We start from the raw sequence: 19,478 nt of genomic DNA on the forward strand, positions 1-19,478 counted from the left end.
CTTTTAGAGCGACCCCTTGTTTGTAGCCGTTGGATCAAAATCCAACAGCTCACTGTGCTGGTCAGCAGGATCCTGAGCTTGTGCTCAGGAAGGGATCCAATTCCCTTAAATTGAGAAGCTGATTCAAATGAAAGAAGAGATGCAGAGAGGCCCTTTGCGTGCTCAACGCCATTGCAAAGTGGCTCATAACAATCTGAGAGGAATGGTAATTGTCGGCAAAAAATCACTCACGCCAAAGTAGAAACGGATGATGAAGCGAGGTTTTATTTTATTTTATTTTTTATTTTGGTCTCTTTCGCCAATGGAAAAGGATCCTCGTTGGATCCTTTTTCTAGGGACACTAGAGATTTTGTGATCGTGACTGTTCATCATATATCGTGCGGTCAGAAATCATTTCAAAATTTAAAATTTAAAATTTAAAATTAAATATCAATAGTGCCTAACAAAAACTGATTGCACGATGTACGATGAACGATCACGATCACAGAATCCCTAAGCATCTCATCTCACCAACTCTAAATAAATAAATAAACAAACAGTTGTATGTAGAGCCAACACAAAGAGCTGGAAAAAGGACAATACTTAGGTAGTGACCGTGGAGTACATAAAACACTGACTGTCTGAAGTGGTGTAAATAAGACACCTGTTACAGTTTAAGTTATATAAAACATGTAACTAAACAACGATAATAACTCATCCAAACATCCCCCTCTTCATTCGTAGGACCTCAACGCCTCCAGCACTGCAGTTTTCTGACCATAGCTTGAAGATCGGGATTATGACTACACAACAGAAGATTGAATAAATCAAGGGCATCTATAGGGGATCAGCAGGTAAAAGCCGGCGGGGAACGACAACGTCCATCGCGAGAGGCCGTTTATTTGCAGTTGCCAGAAAAATTAGGTATGGTTTGGGGTTAAGGTGATTTTAAAAAAAACTGGTATAAAAAAAAGCTGGGGGTCATTTTTGTGTTTGGTAAACTTCCAGCTTCAGCTTTTTTTTTCACAGTTTTGGGTGAAAAAAATCCAAAAAACAGAAGCAGCAAAATGCAGCTTTGAAAAGCTGGCTTTTCAGCTTCTGCACAAACCTCTAAAACAGGGTGAACAGTGACCCTTTAATGAAAGTTTCTAGCAATCTTACCCTGAGTTCTCTTTTCCGCCTCCACACTCCTTCGTCAAACCCACCACTCTCCCACACCACTCCGCACCCTCTCCACCTCTCCTGCTTCTTCAAACCCACAAAACCACCCAAACCACCTTCTCTATCCGCCTTAACATCGCCGCTTGCCAGAGACAGAGTCATCGACTTCGAAAAATACAAGGGCAAGATGCTGAGCACCTTTCCTTTAGCCTACCTCAAGTGGGTCTCGAAAAATCTTTGTGCTAGCGACTTCGAAGATTGGGCGAAGCTTGTCGACCAGGTCTTTGACGACGCTGTTTACCGGGATCGGATCGAGTGGGAGATGGAGGAGAATGTCTTGAACGGAAATCGGAGAAAAACAGACCCAGCCTCTGACGTCGTTTCATCCACCGAGCTATGGCGGCTCCAAACCCATCAAGAACCCTAATTTGCCAAAACCAATTTCTCCATTTCACCGATACATTCACTCAGCTTAAGCTCAGGCAGTTGATTCTGAGGATTCCGAGCAGGAGGAAGAGGGAGTGTAGAGAGAGTGCAGAGAGAGAGAGAGCTGAGGTGAGATGGTCTGAGATCGAAGGTTTGTGTGTGGGGTTGTCTCGATGGAGGATAGAGTGCAGAAAGAGAGAGAGCTGAGAGTTTTCGAGAGTGTAAAGGGAAAAGAAGACACAGGGATAAGGGAAATGGGGTGTAGGCCCCACGGCCATACAAAATCTTCACATAAAAAAAATAATATTAAATAAAATATCATAATAATAATGTAGTATTATACCCTTTTTGGTTATTTCACACAGTCACAGCTGTTTTACATAAAAGTTTACCAAACACTATCATATTGCTTTTTTTTTCCAAAAGCACTTTTACAAAAAAGTTTACCAAACACTCTGCTACTTTTTTTCATAGCTTCTTTTTCTCACAGTATAGCAGAAGCAGCTTTTTTTTTAAAGCACAGCAATACCAAACCAGCCTTTAGAATCGGAGGCAGTTGCCGGAGAAGAGATGGATTAGAGGTGGTCACTGGAGAATAAAAGGAATTAGGGTTAGGGTCATCGGAGATAAACGATCAGAACGGACGGAGAAGAGATGGGTTGAAAGTGAGGAAGAAGAGGGATGTTTGTGTATGAGCATATCTAGTGTTTGGGAGTGTTTGGACATAACTGGTGTAAAATTTTAATTGGGCCACTTCAAAGAGTTAGTTTTTTGGGTGCTCACCAGTGAGTACCCACGTATTATCCTTGGAAAAATAATGAAAGGACAAAACTTAACAACTAAAAATGTAAAACGTGTGAAAGGAGATTTGACTTAATAGTTAGGAAATTTCAAGGAAACAAACTCTCAACGCGTTGCGAAAATTTTCGAGAAACTGAAGTATAGTTTGAATGAAATTTCAAGGAAGCTCACTCTCGACACTTTGCAAATAATCTTTCTAAGTTAGAATAATAATTAAATAATCATGTAACAAGTGCATGTTCGTAAATGAAAGTCCGGATATAAATTGAAGCATACTCGTAAATTTTCTGAATAAAGCAGACAAAATTGTAGGCATCATCCATGTACCAAGAACCATCATCGAAAGATTCACAATTCTCATCAAATAGTTTAACTGAGACGTGTGCTGATACTTTTAGTGCAGTCATACATAAGAAATGGTGAAATGCTGATTTAGTTTTTAAATTATCATCTCAGTGAAATTCAGAAACACTTCATACTTAGATTGAGAAGCTGATTCAAATGAAAGAAGAGATGCAGAGGCCCTTTGTGTGCTCAACGCTAATGCAAAGTGGCTCCTAACAGTCTGAGAGGAATGGTAATTGTCGGCAAAAAATCACTCACGCCAAAATAAAATATAAAATAAAATAAAACCTATCTTTTTTTTTTTTTGAAACCCATTCCTCTTCGCCGACGTCGAAGAGGAATGGGTTTCAAAAAAAAAAAAAAGATAGGTTTTATTTTATTTTATATTTTATTTTGGTCTCTTTCGTTGTTTTTTCTCTTTTATTATTTGGATGATCAAACAATATTTAACTATTATATTATATTGTCACTCAGTACTTGGAAGTGAGAGGTCTTATGTTCGAATCTCGTGGATGACGAATTCGATACCAAATTAGGCTGTCTATTGTGTGGCTTAACTGAACTCCCTCTACTCTTAGTGTAAAAATATCGATGTACTAAAAAAAAAAAAAACACTTTGATATTACATTATCAAGACGTTAAAGTAAACAAAAGATTAATAATCATTGAGAACTAAAACATCTTACCAACTCTAAATAAATAAATAAACAGTTGTATGTAGAGCCAAAACAAAGAGCTCGAAAAATAATGAAGGGACAAAACTTAACAACTAAAAACGTGTGAAAGGAGACTTGACTTAATAGTTAGGAAATTTCATGGAAGCGCACTCTCAACGCTTTGCGAAAATTCTTGAGATACTGAAGTATAGTTTGAACGAAATTTCAAAGAAGCTCACTCTCGACGCGTTACGAAGAGTCTTTCTAAGTAACAAAAATAATTAGATAATCATGTAACAAGTGCATGTTCGTGAATGAAAGTCTGGATATAAATTGAAGCTTACTCGTAAAATTTCTGAATAAAGCAGACAAAATTGTAGGCATCATCCATAACGATCATCGGAAGATTCACAATTCTCATCAAATAGTTTAACTGAAACATGTGTTGATACTTTTGGTGCAGTCATAAATAAGAAATGTTTAGAATCCTTCACGCTGTACCAAATGATGCAACAGATTCTGATCAGTCATCGTCTTCATCATCTGGATTACCATAAAACACTAGAACTAGAACTAGAATTCTTGTCAAATAAAAGGTTGAATTGGAATTAATTCAAATGGGACTCCAAGACTAATGGCAACCAGCACGGCATTTTGTTCTCAGGATCCAGAAAATAGCGTCCAAAATTCTCACGATGAATATAACCATTTTGAGTTCCCACCGTCCATAAAGAAAGCAAATATCTAAATTAGAAAGCAACTAAGCAAAATGTTTTGAATCAATTAACCAGAGTGTTTGATGACAGTAGATCCTACTTATTGTGCAATCCTAATATCAATTTTTTCTTTCTAAATATACAAACTTTTGAAGTATACAATGGAATTTTTGGAGTTTTGATAACAACTCCAATTCAAAATATATACTCATATTTGGGGTAGTTCTATCTTCTCTACCTATTACGGTTAGAAACGCTTTCTTATTTGAGTAATGGAAACGGAAGTACAACGATATATTTTATACTAAGAGGAAAGGGAGTTTGGCTAAGCCATACAATAGGTAACCTAATTTAGTAACGAATTTACTATCTACGAGATTCGAACTAAGATCTCTCACTTACAAATAAAGAGAAATACCAATAGACCGTAATATTGAGTGGTCATCTTTTAAATCTACCACACTTTTAAATATATTCAAGTGACATCGCATGATTGGTTTTGAAACCGCCACCTTAGCATATTGATAGGAGCATATTTACGCACCTTAGTTTAGCTTGTTCTTGTGCATTTATAGTGTTTTTCCTTAGTAAAGTAGTCTTTTAAGCTAGTTCTATGTGTTTTCAGGTTTTAAGGGCAAAGTATGCAAAATGATGCATTTTGGAGCCTTTTGGAGCAAATTAGAGCTTGGAATGGACATCATATGCTTGGAGCCAAGAGGATGGACGAAATTGAAGATTTGAAGATGATGTTTCCTACTTGAACTAGGTTTCCTAGTCGAAGTAGGAAAGCGCCTAATTAAAAGATGAAAGCCTAGTCAACAAAGGATTCTTAATTGAAGAAGGATTCCTAATCAACGAGGGATTCCTAGTTGAAGATGGATTCCTAGAAGAATGAAGATTCCTACTCAATTAAGGTTTCCTACTTGATAAAGGAAAGTCAAAATCCAAATGGTCTCAAGTGAAGCAACAAAGAAGTTTTCCAAGTCCAAGAAGGAAAAGGAGTCCAAGATGAAGAAGGAATGACGAAGACAAGGTTTCCTAATCCTAATAGGCAAAGTTTCCAAGTGCAATGAGGAGTCCTTATCCATTTAGGGCACTTTATCCATTTAGGATACCTTATCCTTGTTCTAGAAACCTTATCCATCCTTGCCGTGAGTTTTCCTTGCATTAGAGGGTTTCTAGAAGCCCTAATCTGCCTTATCCTTTAGTGCCGCACCTATCCCTTCTAGAAAGCTGATTTCCCTTGCCTTGCAAGGCATTCTAGAAGCCTTATCACCTCATCTCCTTACCTGCCGCACCTAGGAAGCATTATCCCTTTTTATTTCTGATTTCTAAGCCTATTTCCTTGTGGATTTGGGTTATTCAAGTCCATATCTGATTACACTAGGGTTTTAAGTGCCTATATATACTCATATTAACCCCTAGATCAGATGACCACCTCTCATACACATTCATTCATTCCAGAAATTCGTCCAACCCTCTCCACACCCTTGCCGCAACCACCAAACACCTTTCTCCTTAGTTTTAAGCTTTGCCGCACCATCCCCTTCCCCTAAACACTACTACATCCCTCCATGACCATGCATCCATACACCTAAGGCCCTAAACCTGTCCCTAGACCTTTGCCGCACCAAGGAGGAGGAGAAGGAAGCTCGGAAGTTCATGCAATTCGAGTTCGCGTCGCTGGAATTTCTAGGTGTTTCTTTTCCTTTGATTTCAATGTTTAATTTCAATTCTCTTTGTTTTGTGCGTATGAGGAACTAAACCCCCCCCTTGGCTAGGGGGGGATTCGAAATACATGTTTATGCTTGCGATATGATTTGATTACTTCTAATTGCGTTTCATAAGTTGTGAATTCAATTTACTTATCTATGTGAATTACATTGATTTGTGTGTGTTGGTTGAGAGTGCACGCTTAATTATCATGCATAAATTGGATGCTAGGATATAAGGAAATTTCACCTAATCGTTATGGAATTATATTCACAAGTAGTAAAAGTTGATCTCAATTGCGTTAAGTAAATTCTTGGCATAAGTTTCATGCAATTCATAGTAACGAGTGCTTCGTCAATGCTTATGGTTTTCAAAGAACTTAATGATTCTTGCTTGTATCTCTATTATGCAATTCATGTAGGGAACTTGTGGGGAATGCTTTGGGTTGTCGTATGCAATCATCCAATTCAATAACGTTAGGAAAATCTGAGGGTTAATTAGTGCAATTCACGGTTAATCTGGGGCGTTGAGAATTCATGGGTTATTGAAAAGCAATTGGAAATCGTTTTATATGCAAGTATAACATGTGTGGAGATGAACCCCTTATCTAGCTTCCCATCCATTCAATTCCATCAAATTCGTTTTTACAATCTGTTCTAATTTAAAAAGTTTGTTTTGTTTTTAAATTCATCCAAAACCAATCCCCCTTTACTTTGTTGAGTCATAGTAGTTAGAAATCACTTAGTTTGTGTTTTGAAGTGTCTTAGGTCAAGTTAAAACCAATTTTCGTCCAAAGTTGTCTCTAGTGCTCAAAACTGCCCAGAAAGTAGTTTTAAGGCAGTTTTGAGTCTTTTGGTTTGTCTTAGTGTTTTAAACTTTAGTTTTGCATTCTTTGGGTCTAGTTTGATGTTTTATATTGTGTTTTTACGTTTTTGAGTCAAATCCAAGCGATTAACAATCCCTCCTAATCCCCGGTCCAGAACGATCCCTACTTACATTCTTCACTACAATTGATAAAAAGAGGGTTTAATTTGTGTGCGTATAATTCTCACATCACATATGTGATGTGTCTCTCAGTAGGGATGCCACTTCATAACTCGGCTATTGCGAAGATGAAGAATTGGATTAGGATTTAGGATTGAATAAGAATTCTTAGGATATAATATTAGGGAACATTTGTGCTCACCACGCTTAACTATAAGGTATGCTCATCACCCTTCTAATAGCTTGACATGTCATTTAACTTGACTCTAGTTAATTTTTTATTAATTACCTTAAATGAGTGAAATGGTGCACTTCACTTGGGGAGGCCAAATTTTTGGGGTGTACTATCCACACACCCTTATTTCTTCTCACACACATTTTTGTTAATTTATGTCCTTTGATTGTCATCACTTCATTCATTCCGATAGTCGAAAATTAAGTTCGTGAGTGCAACTTGAGTTTTTGTTAATTTCTGAAAGTATGCTTTTATATTACCATTGGATTAGTTTTTGGTGACTTTTTATCACTATCAATTGGGTTTTCATTTCATGACACAAATTGTTAAGTTGGCGAGTGCAACCATCTCCTCAATGCCAATTTTGGTTGCTGACAATATAAGGGAAACAATTCAGAAGCTTTAATCTTGTATTGGTTTGGGATGGAGAAATGTAGTGGTTGCTGCAAGCACTCAAAAACAAGAATGATGGAATTCAAGGTTCCGTACTAGGTTCTTTAAATATTAGAAAAGAATCCTTTCTTGGGGATCCTAGGGATCCTTCGATCGTGATTGTTCATCGTATATAGTACGGTCATTTTTCGTTAGGTATTATTTATACTTAATTTTAAATTTAAATTTGATTTCTGACCGCACGATATACGATGAACGATCATGATCATAAAATTCCTAAAATCCTCAAGAAAAGGACCTTAAATATCGGCTCCTCACCATCTGAGAGGAATGGTAATTGTCGGCAGAAAATAACTTACACCAAAGTAGGAACAGATGATGAAGAGAGGTTTTATTTATTTATTTTTAATTTCTTGGTCTCTTTCGCCAATGGTCTTCGTTCTCTCTTTTTAATTATTTGGATAATCAAACAATATTTAATTATTAAATTACATTATCAAGACATTAAAGTAACAAAAGATTAATTATTTGATCATTGAGAACTAAAGCATCTCACCAACTCTAAATAAATAAATAAACAATTGTATGTAGAGCCAAAATAAAGGAAAAATATCATCTTCAGATCTTTTTCACCATAGTCTAAGAATTCGAAGATCTGGACTCTTGAAATTTGATTCAACGGTTATGAACAGGAGACCCCTCTAAAAGTTATAATAATTATAGCCGTTGGATCAAATTTCAAAGGTCTGAATCTCCTAATCCATAAACTTTGGTGGGAGAGATCCGAGGGAATCCCTTTCCTAAAACAAAGAACTGGAAAAATAATGAAAGTACAAAACTTTTTTTTTTTTTTCCGGACAAAGAAAGGACAAAACTTGATAACTAGAAACGTATGAAAGGATACTTGACTTAATAGTTACGAAATTTTAGGGAAGTACACTTTCAATGCGTTGCAAAAATTCTCGAGAAACTGAAGTATAGTTTGAATGAAATTTCAAAGAAGCTCACTCTCGACACATTGCAAAAAGTCTTTCCAAGTAACAAAAATAATTAAATAATCATGTAACAAGTGCATGTTCATGAATGAAAGTTCGGATATAAGTTGAAGCATACTCGTAAATTTTTTTAATAAAGCAAACAAAATTACAGGCATAATCTACCAAGAACCATCATCGGAAGATTCACAGTTCTCATCAAATAGTTTAACTGAGACATGTGTTGATACATTTGATGCAGTCATATATAAGAAATGTTTTGATTCCTTCATGCTGTAGCAAAATTCTCACGATAAGTATAACCCATTTCAGTTCCCACTGTCCATAAAGAAAGCAAATATATCAAATAAAAAGCAACTATGCAAACTGTTTTGAATCCATTAACCAATGTTTGATGATAGGAGGTCCTACTTACAAGTATGGTTAACAGTTCATAAACAGTTATGGGTATGGATATACATTTTTATGCAATTACTTAACGTGCAAATGGTTATGCGGGTAATAGCTAAAACAGTTATGTATAAACAATTGCGGTTACCTGCCCGCCATAACCGTTATCCATCCATACCTTATAGTTTGATGAGTATTTTTAAGAGGGTGTGACTTTTTTTTTCCCACTATTTTTAAACATGTAGAAAAATATCACGATGATGGAAGGCAATCACTGAAGATGGGTGGTGGCTTGCTGCTGCTTTCTCTAAAGGAAAATGCAAGGGAACAACATTTAGTAGATCACATCCAAAATACATTTTTAATAGAACTGGATCCTATCTCTATTAGAGATGTCATTTAGATGCGGTTTACCAAATGTGATCTCTTTAGCATCACTAATCTAAAAAATTAGCACTAGAGTCGTATTTTTCTTGTTGAGTCATTACAAATTTATATATTCAAATGGTCTTATTACTGACATTTCCAAAATCTTATTTTTATATCAATTTTTTTCTTTCTAATATATAAAATCTTGAAGTGTACAATGAGATTTTTGGAATCCTTATAACAACTCCAATTCAAAATTGTTGGAAAATATTAGGGGAACTTTAACAAAAAACTCCCAGTATTGTTCACTTTAACGAAAAACTATATTTTTACATTAAAAAGTCAATCCTGGTGCTATTAACTTTACCCTTTGTTTTGTCTTTATCATGAAAACTCAAAGTTTTCAAGCATTTTCCATTAGTTTTCCTAAATATTTGACACACCCCGACTTGGAAAGTCCATTAGGACTCCAAATCGAGCTGTGTTGGCCGACACCCAGAAGGTGACGAAGCCATAGAGTGTGATAATGTGTAAAGTGTGAATAAATTTAAACTTAAAAGTGCCTATATACACAATTACGCGGTGATACCCATTTCACACGTGATACATAGCATAAGACAAATACAGTGAACAAAGATAATAATTATACCATCATAATAAGCCACCAGAACTGGGAGTGCCACAAGTCCTCGTCGATACGGAACCATGCTACTAAAACCTGGAGAGGTGCAAGAATAGAAAATGCGAGTGAGTGAAACAAAACCTTTCAACCCAAATTCAAATACCAAAGACATTAGCCCCTCACCGTAACACTTGAATAATTTCCCAGAAGATAGAATATATATATATATATATATATATATATATATATATATATATCTCAAAACCAGGCTTAGAATGGCGAAATTCATAAATATGTCATGCCAAAAATCTCAATAACACAGAGTAAGTAACCCAGGTGAAATAAATTAATACGAAATGGTATGTCAGCCGGATCCACCTTTTTGTGGCATGTACAGCTAAATCAATATCTCATCAATATGCTAACCAATCGATATCTCATAAATATGCTAGCCAATCAATATCTCATCCCTATGATAGCCAATCAATATCTCATCAACATACTAGCCGGAGTTACCTCACGTGACTTGTACGGTTGAATCTAGAGCTCATCCATCTAGCCGGAGTCACCTTATGTGACATGTACGGCTCAATCCATAACTCAACAATATATATATATATATATATATATCTCATCAACAATATGCTTGCACACGAGTCGGAACCACCTAAAGTGGTATGTATGACAAGCTGGGTGTAAATAAATACGCTCTAGTGCTACAATCACGTGAAAACTGTGCGAAATATCGCAAGTCACCTATAAGTCGGAACCACCTAATGTGGTCTGTATGATAGGCTGGCACCTACCTTGGATCCAAGGTGAGCGTGTGTGGTGCGAGAGGTGAACGATCACGTGAAGGCTAGGCCCTCAACTCTAGCGGAACACTAACACCAAGGTGCAAGTTAATGAGCTCTCTAAATATCTCATCAACATACTAGCCGGAGTCACCTTACGTGACCTGTATGGCTAAATCTGTATCTCATCACTGTGTTAGTCAATCAATATCTCATCAATATGCTAGCCAATCAATATCTCATCAGTGAAGTTCTGCACACGAGTCAGAATCACCTACAGTGGTCTGTACGACAGGCTAAGTGTAACTAAATATGCTCAAGTGCTACCATCACGTGAAGGCTGTGCAAAGTATCGCAAGCCACCTACGAGTCGGAACCATCTAAAGTGGTCTGTATAACAGGCTGGCATCTACCTTGGAATCCAAGGTGCGTGTAAGGTACGAGAGGTGAATGATCACGTGAAGGCTAGGTCCTGGCCTCGGGCGGAGCACTAACACCGGGGTGCAGGACAATGAATTCTACTCACATCCATTTATCACTAATTACCATTCAATCATACCAACATTATATACTCACCTAAACTTATCTTGGCCTCCGCATTGGTGTGCAACATTGTGCAAGGTTGTACTAAATCACATACTAAAATGTAAACTAATTATGGCATGCATTTATAAAACATAAAACCACAACTTCTCGTTTCCTCACACATTGATTTATAACCAACATTTATTCACCCAAAACATAGGGTTAAATCTCACGTTTTTCACTATATTCCTTGACATTGCTCATTTTCCCAAACAAAGCTTTTATCTCGATTATTTAATCTCACTTATTGTATGGCTGCATCTAACGTCTCGTTAGACTGCCTACGTACCCTAAACAGGGATCAAGCCATTCGTAGTTCACATTAGTACTTCAAGCATTCACATTAATTATATGAAGGTAATATACCTAAATCAATTTAAAAGTGTCGATGGAACTATCAATAATATGAACGATAAAAAGGAAAAGATCCACTCACCTGAAGTCTACGCTATAATTCTCTAGCGCACGCATCGAGGCGTCCTGAATGATTGGTGCCTGTGACCAATTATCGAACCACATCTCAGAACTCTTACCAATAGAATACATAATTCACATAAAACACATCCTCAAGGACATTCTAAAATAGTTCGAGACCCATTGACCACAAGTCAACCGTTGATCAAAGATGGACGGTAGGGTCTACAACCCTGTATAACTTGACTCGAAATATCCGCATATCAGATTTCCAATCCGCAACTCCAAAAGATCCACAATATGCTTCTAGAATAACATATTAAAATTTCATTACGATCCAACGGTCGGAACTCCGCCAATTGCCCAAAACCAAGTGGCGGTTAACATTTATTTTACTAACTTACAAATCCAATTCAGGAAGATCCGTATGTCGGATTCCCGATCCATAAATTCCTATGATCTTTAAATATTACGTATTATAACGTATCCATGTTTGGTGACGATCCAACGGTCGGATCGTCGATTCACACTTTTATCAAGTAACGTATCGTAATGAATTTAGGTTCCAATGATCAACCTACATCATTCTAATATCAAAACTAAATTCAAGACATTCGACATAGCCTAAAAATAGCATTGGCGGCCCACTGGCCACACGCCGCCGTGGGTGGCGGTCGGCTACCCCGACTCGTCAAAAAATCCAACTATTTCAAAAAATTCTCAAATTTCACAGAAATGAAGATTTTAGTGAGTGGAGAAACTTTCATACTTGCCACGAAGTCCAAAAGTGGACGGAAGATGGTCAATTTTTGCCCACAAAGCCAGCGGTGACTAAAACTTCCCGACGTCAATTCGTCGTCTATGGTGGACCAACGGGGTCAAGGTTGGTTGGGATTTGCTCCTGGGATGATGGGCTATAAAGCCCAAGTTGTGGCATTGGTCATCGCTTTGCCGTTTTGCTGGAAAATAAAAAAGGGTGGCCGGGGCACCATGAGAACCATCAATTTTCGTGGCCTCAAACCGCCCCATATAGAAGTTAATCAAAGTGGTTCTTGGGTGGATTTTATAGAGGGAAATGAGAGCTTCATGATGGTGGTGGTGGCGTCAAAAAACTCCATCGGAGTTGGCCGGAATCGGCCTTGGAAGATGGGTGGTCGTGGAGGTGTACAGACGAAAAACCCACGGGAAAAGCTCCCAGCTTCCCCCTCTTTCCCCCTTTTTTTTTCCTTTCTGATTTCTCATTGGGCTGCTACCATTTTCTTCTTTTTCATCTAATTGGTCCTTCAAAATTTTTAACTAACTCTCAATAACCAACTTCAAACGTCCATAACTATACTGTTATATTCCGGACTCGCAACCGGCTTTCGCCTATGCGTTCGCACCAATGAGTACTACGAGGATATGCTAAAAGAATAAGTCATACATCTCTCTAGACAATGGTCAACGTTAGTCAAAATCTTTGTCCTAGGGCATTTTTGTAAATTCACGCTTTTAAAATTAATAAAAACGTAAAATTTGGAACGGGTTGTCACAATATTAGTATTTAGGTTTTGCTTGTTGGTTTAAAATTAGGGCCTAACCTATATGAGTTAGGGTTTCTTAGGTTTAATTCTCTATAAATATTGCTAGTAATATAGTTTGAGAAGTAAGTTAGTCACAATGCAGTCTCTTTGAGTTTTGTTGTCGTTTCGGCATTCTTATTTATTTAATAATATTCTTATTATTTTGTAATATTGTTGATCGCGCACTCTGATATTCAACTTGGTATCAAAACAGATTTTATCCCTTGGGGTTGACTCTGCTCATTTCATATCAATTTGTTGTTGTTTTCCGCTGTTTGATTGTTTCAGTTTAGATTCATCGTGAAAATTGTAGTTGTTCATTCTTCGTTCTAAGAAGAAAAAAAGTTATTCGTTCATTTTTGTTAACCTTTGGCTTCAGTGGTTTTGTATATTTCAGCATAAGAGACTTTACAAGAAGGAAGACAACTTTTATAAAGAGCCGAAAAAGTGGACTACAAGGATAGTAAGCTAACCAACACTACACAATCCCATGAATTAAGTCCTAACAACTGGACAAAACTAATAATCATTTACAAGAAAAAGAGGATCCCAAAAATAAAGGGAAGAATTTTACAAAATGGTAAATATGAATGACAAGGTATGGGATGACAGGTAGGTAAGGTTGTAAATACCACTTTATCTCATGACTTAGCTAAAGTGATGATTACAACTTATCCTTGAGATCCAATAATCGGTTTCAATACTCCCCATCAAGCTGGATCAAGGGGATTGATTGATCCAAGCTCGCACAACAATCGTTGGAACCTAGTAGAGTCTAGGGCTTTAGTGAAGAGATCAACAAGTTGATCGTGACTTCGTGTGAACACCATATCTATCACTTTAAATTGAACTTGAGCATGAATAGAATGGCAATCAACTTCAATATGTTTCGTCCTTTCATGGAAAACAAGATTGGAGGCAATGTGCATGGCAGCTTGGTTGTCACAAAACGAAGACATTGGTGTCTTGCCGGTGAAACCAAGGTCAGGAAGAAGACCCTTCAACCATATTAGGTCATAAGTTGTTGCTGCCATGACCCTATACTTAGCTTCTGCATTGGATTATGCAATTACATTTTGTTTCTTGCTCTACCAAGTGACAAGACTGCCACCAACAAAGGTGCAAAAACATGTGGTAGACTTTTAGTCCAGTGCATTTCTAGCCTAGTCAGCATCGGTGTAAGACATGATGTGATTGGAACCATTGTTCTTCATGATTATGCCCCCCACCCACTGAGCTTTTGAGATAACGAAGTATTCTTTTGACGATTTCCCAATGAGCTAATGTAGGAGAGTGCATAAATTGATTGGCTAGGGTCACTGAATAATAGATATTAGGCCTAGTAATGGTGAGATAAATGAGTTTCCCAACCGTTCGTTGATAAACATTAGGGTCTGAGAGAGGTTCACCTTTATCATGTAACTGAAATGTGCTCGCTAGGGTCGTTCGAGTAGGTTTACACTCCATCATGTTTGCTTCATTTAAAAGATCCAGAATATACTTCCTTTGATTTAAGAATAATCCATTTGAAAAAGTAGCCACCTCAATTCCAAGGAAGTATTTCAATGCTCCCAAGTCTTTAATGGCAAATTGTTAATGAAGAAATTGCTTAAGGGCCTTGATTTCATTCACATTATCTCCTGTAATAATCAGGTCATCAACATATATAAGCACAACTAGTTTGCCAACTTTACCACTTCGAACAAACAAAGAAAAGTCAACATGGCTTATTTTAAACCCTATCAAGGGCTGAATTGAGCTTTGGATACCAAGCTCGAGAAGACTGTTTGAGACCATATATAGCTTTGTGAAGCTTGCAAACCTCGTTGGATTTCCTCTTTCTTAGATGGCCAAAAGGCAACCTCATGAACACTTTTTCTTCAAGATCACCATGAATGAATGCATTCTTCATATCCATTTGAAATAAGAGTCATTCATGATTGACTGCCATAGACAATAATGCCCTTATAATGTTCATTTTGCCAACATGACCAAAGGTCTCCTTGTAATTGATGTTATAGGTTTGTATAAAGCCTGGAGCTACCAAATGAGCCTTCTGTCTCTTAATGGTACCACCGGAGTTGAACTTTGTCTTATATATCAACTTACTCCCTACTACCTTCTTGCATTTGGGAAGATCAACCGCACTTCACATTTGGTTATCATTTAGTGCTTCAAGTTCTTTAGTCATAACATATTGCCACTTAGGTTTGCACACAGCTTCTTGAAAGTTCCTTAGCTTAAAGTTGCTGGACAATTTATTGAGGAATAAGACATGAGAGGGTGACAATCTTTGATAAATAATGGCTGTAGAAATAGGGTGTCTTGCAGTGTAAGTAATGTACTATTGTAACTTCACTTGTGGATGTCTATCTCATGTAGGATTTCTTCTTGGTGCAACGACATTTGGTGGGGCTGGTTCTGGTGATCCCTGAGTGCTAGGAACTTCTTCACTTGCAATCTCAGTGGAGTGAAGATGCTCAGTGGTGGTATGTGCAAGAGTGCATTCATGTATTTCTGCAGGAGTAGGTAGTGGGCAGATTTCCATAGAGTTTTCCTTATTAGGGTCAAGTTACCAAATCTGTGTGAAAGTAAGGAGATGATTCTTCAAATCGAACATCCCTTGAGACTGCCAGCTTCCCAATGTGAGGGTTGCAAACTTTGTAACCTTTTTGAGAGCTAGAGTATCCCATAAACACATATTTGATAACCCTAGGATCAAGTTTATCATGATGAGAAGCTTGGATGTGCATATAACACGTGCAACCAAAGGTCCTGAAATGAGACAAGTCTATGGTCCTACCTTTTATGGCTTCAAAAGGAGATTTGGCATGTAACACATGAGTTGGCAGTCGATTAATGATGCATGTGGTAGTGAGGAGGGCTTGAGACCAAAACTTCTTGCATGCATGCATTTGGAACATAAAAGATCTAGTTTTCCCCAATAGATCCCTATTAATTCTCTCAGCCACACCATTTTATTGTGGTGTACCAACACAGCTAGTTTGATGCAAGATGCCATGATTGCTCAAGTAATTACACATGTTATTGGAGGTTTTCAGTGCCATTATCTAATCTTAACATATATAACTTAGAGGAAAATTGATTTGTGATTAGGTTATGAAAATTCTTAAAGGCATCAAACAAGTCACTTTTAAGCTTTAGGAGATACAATCAAGTTACTCTAGAATAGTCATCAACAAAAGTAACATAATATTTGTAACCATCAAATGATTCTACATGAAAAAGACCCCAGATGTATGAGTGAACAACTTCATAAAAGCCTGCTGGTTCTAGACTTAAAGGAAACAATTAGAAGTCTAGTGGCTTTTGACATTTGACAAATTTCACACTTAAGTGTGGTTATACAAAAAATTGGAAATAACTTGGTCATCACTGGTTCTGAGGGATGAGTAAGACATTGGTGCCAAAGTTGGTATTCCTAAACATGACTTAAGTTGGCATTGAGATTTTTGACAAAATTGGACTCATTTGAGAGATAGTAGAGTCCATTTAAGAAGAACCCTTCACCAATCTTCTTCTAAGTAACTCGATCCTGAAACACAACATTATGAAGATAGAATATGGCAAGTCAGTCTAAAGTGTTTGTGATTTTTCCTATGGACAAAAGCTGAAATGGAAGGGAAGGTACGTAGAGAGTAGTGAACTCAACATCATCACTCATCAATCTAATTTTCCCTTTTCCTAGAATAGGTTCCAATTTCCCATTTGCTACTGACAAATGAGTAGGATTGATTAATTTTTGAAACTCATGAAGACTCGAAGGTTTATTAGTTATATGATCAGTGGCACCTGAGTTGATAATCCAAAAAACATGACTAAGACTTGCATTAAGAGTAGTGGAAATGGCATTGATAATACCTATAATATTGTCTTATGATTTGTTCTCTGAGCCTGCCAAGAAACCAACACATTTCCCTAGCATTAAATAGGATTTTCATTGACCAACTCTTCATTCTCAGTGATTCTTTTCTTCTTTTGGAGAAAAACAGCAAACTCATTTATCAAGGCAATAAGATTTGATGGGAAATTTGCCATCCCATCAGCTGAAAAACCAATTATGTGAAAGGCTTTTGGAGCAATCCCTTTTTCCATCTTTGATCATCTTGTCTTCCCTGTCAAACTTAGGCTTTAACTCAAGATGCAAAATCCAACATTTTCCCATTAAGTGCCCTTTCATGTTGCAATATGTTCACTTCCAGTCAAATTTCTTCCCAAAAAATCTTTCATCAGTTATTTTGTGGTTAGACGTGAAAACCCTAGCCTTGGAGGTAGAATTGGGCTTAACATGCTTCACTTTTTTTCGAGTTTCCTCTCTTTGGACTGCATGCCACACACTAATGAAAGATGCTAGCTCTGGTGTCATTAATAAATGATTGTGAAGATCTTTATGCTCAGCTCCCAAGCTAGCCAAGAGTTGAAACTCTTAATCTTCATCAAGCAACTTCAACAGCACAGCGGAGTCAATTGTGTATGAACGGTGCATATCAAGCTCATTCTCCATGGATTTCATGCTTCTAAGATGTTGAACGAAGTATTGGTCACCTTGCTTCAAACCAGCAATGTTCTTCTTTAGTTAAAAGATACACGACACATTGTTTTGGTTGCCATACATTTCCTTGATAAATTCCTATAGAAGATCTGAGGATTTTGAGTAGCTGAAGAGCTCAGCCAATTTGGGCTCTATGGAGTTAAGTATTGAGGACATGACAAGCTAATCAGTGGAGTGTCATGCATCATAAGTTTGTGAAGAGAATTCTGGAGGCATAATGCTTCCATTGACATACCCTAGCTTCGGCCTTCCTCCTAAGGCAAGTGAGATAGCTCATGACCAAGGGAGATAATTGAACTTGATCAACAACACTGAGCACAATCGTTGGTTTGGATTGGTCTCACCATGAGTTATGCTGGGAGATGAGGTTGAGGAGTTTTTAGCCTCAGAGCCAAAATGATTATCTTCTGTTATCTCAACAGAAGAGAAAATTGAACTAAAAAAAGGACAGAGACAAGACTATACGGTTCCTGCTTTGATACCATGTTAACCTTTAGCTTCAATGGTTTTGTATAGTTCATCATAAGATACTTTACAAGAGAGAATGCAACTCTTATAAAGAGCCAAAGAAGTAAACTACAAGGATAGTAGGCTAACCACCCATACACAATCCCATGAATTAAGCCTTAGCAACTGGACAAAACTAATAATCATTTACAAGAAAAAGAGACCCTTGAAATAAGGGAAAAGGATTGACAAAAGGTAAGTATGAATGACAAAGTATGGGATGACAAATAGGCAAGGTTGTAGATATCACTTTATCTCATGACTTAGCTAAAGTGATGGTTACAACCTATCCTTGAGATCAAATAATCAGTTTCAATAGTTTTTGTCCCGTACTCCGTTGTTTGACCTGCACCCACGCAACCTGTCTGATTAACCTGCACCTGTTCCGTATACCCGCACCACTATCTGCTCATACCTAAATGTGTTCTACCACCACTGCAATTTGACCTACTGTCAAATAAATTTGTGAACCACGCTGCACCGCCCGTATCCCCAACTGCTTTGGTCTGCACCTCCCCAGTCGCACTGGATTTGGTGAAACCACTTGCACTGACATTGCTTCTGAACCCTTGAATGTTGTTGTTGTAACCTGCGGGAATAACTCGTAAGTCTGTGTCGCTATAAACCAAAAAGAGGAAGAAGGAGAACGGAATAAAGGGAAAAAAAAAAAGAAAAGGAAGAAACAAGAAAAAGGAAAAAGAAAAAATTGGTTTGAGGCCCATACAGGTAAAGGACAAAAAAAAATTGGTTGGCTTTCTAGTTTTTTGGGCTACTTGGTTTGTTTGAAGTCTTTGGGCCCCACTTGTTGTTTGAAGCTACTGCTGGGCTTGGTTTAGAGTCCCATAATGAGTTTGTTGATGTTGTTTGGTTTGTCTGTTATTGCTTGTCGCAACAATCGTTCAAGTGCTTGGATTGGTGACCACTCGAGTGACGTTGCGAAAGTTGGGTTTTTAGCTTATTTGTTCATGTTCGTTCACAAGCTCACAATTGGCATGGAAATCTTGCACTGGCACTGGCATGAGAATCTTGCACTAGCACTGGAATCTTGCATTGACATTGGCATTTGGAATCTTGCACTGACATTGGCATTTGGAATCCTGCACTTGCACTGAAGGAAATTTGGATTAGAATTGGCATCAGAAATTAGCATAATAAAGCTTGCATCCACATCTGCTCATGTCGTGCATCAAGGTTTTGCTTGTTAGTTTAGGATTTGGGCCTAGCCCATCCGAGTTAGGATTTCTTAGGTTTAGTTCTC

Source organism: Pyrus communis, chromosome 17, assembly GCF_963583255.1.
Source record: "Pyrus communis chromosome 17, drPyrComm1.1, whole genome shotgun sequence".
NCBI classification, from domain to species: Eukaryota; Viridiplantae; Streptophyta; class Magnoliopsida; order Rosales; family Rosaceae; genus Pyrus; species Pyrus communis.